The sequence below is a fragment of the Rhinichthys klamathensis genome, unplaced genomic scaffold (assembly GCF_029890125.1).
Source record: "Rhinichthys klamathensis goyatoka isolate OS25496 unplaced genomic scaffold, OSU_Roscu_1.1 h1tg000104l_1, whole genome shotgun sequence".
Lineage (NCBI taxonomy): Eukaryota > Metazoa > Chordata > Actinopteri > Cypriniformes > Leuciscidae > Rhinichthys > Rhinichthys klamathensis.
Window position 1 is genome coordinate 662063 of NW_026606643.1, and position 1044 is coordinate 663106.

Genomic DNA, 1044 nt, shown 5'->3' on the forward strand with positions numbered 1-1044 from the left:
TGGTGGGCAGCAATGGGGTTTTTACATCATGACGCAACACCAATCACGAATGGCCTAGTTTCATTCATGCTTCAGAGGCGCTACGCTTGGGGGCATTCCCCAATGTGTCGTATCGACGCAGTTCGAGTTCCCTCGAAAGGGAAATATAACTATGTTCAAAGCGCAAAACTCTTCAACATTTTAAAATCCTCTTTATTTCTTGCAGGTTCAGTCCTTATCATGCTTGTGTTGTCCTCACTGCAGTGTAGCAACTGTAGCTATACAACCAGCTAACTCTGATGCAAAATGACGACAAGTCGTAGTGAGCGATTTCTTGCTGTTTACTGTGGCTTCAACATCATCTTACATGACAGAGTGAAAACTGTAACAAAGAAATAAAGTTTGACTGTTTTAACATAAATCTAGTTACAATAAAAATACCTGTATATACATGTAAATAAATATTGTAACTATGTGTAGTCTTTTCTTTTTAAACAGTATTGTAACATTAACTTATTAACATAAAAATGAATTTTGTACTTACGACATTGCCTCTAGTGCTAACAACAAATGGATTACATGTGCTCACATTCTGTCAGCTTCCTTACTTCTGTACAGGAAATAACCTCTAACCCCAAACTACAGGTCTACATCATATCAAAATAAAAGTCCCTAACATTTTGCCTTAAAGGGATACTCCACTTTTTTGGGAAATAGGCTCATTTTACAACTCCCCCAGAGTTAAACTGTTGAGTTTTACCGTTTTTGAATCCATTCAGCCGATCTCCGGTTCTGGCGGTACCACTTTTAGCATAGCTTAGCATACATCATTGAAGTGGACAAGACCATTAGCATTTCTAAAAGAAAAATGACCAAAGAGTTTCGATATTTTTCCTATTTAAAACTTGACTCTTCTGTAGTTACATCGTGCACTAAGACCGACGGAAAATGTAAAGTTGCGATTTTCTAGGCTGATATGGCTAGGAACTATACTCTCATTCCTGCGTAATAATCAAGAAACTTCACTGCCGTACCATGAGAGCAGCAGGCGCAATGATATGACGC

At 38.2% G+C, this 1044-nt stretch overlaps 1 long non-coding RNA gene across 1 annotated transcript; it reads right to left on the reverse strand.

Moving 5' to 3' along the window:
* Positions 1 to 302: 302 nt before the first annotated feature.
* LOC130087045 (uncharacterized) lies at positions 303 to 634 on the reverse strand. The gene is made up of 2 exons (XR_008807320.1): positions 524 to 634; positions 303 to 361 (listed from the first exon to the last, which is right to left on the reverse strand). It is a non-coding gene; the product is annotated as an uncharacterized LOC130087045 (long non-coding RNA).
* Between the last annotated feature and the right edge of the window lie 410 nt (positions 635 to 1044).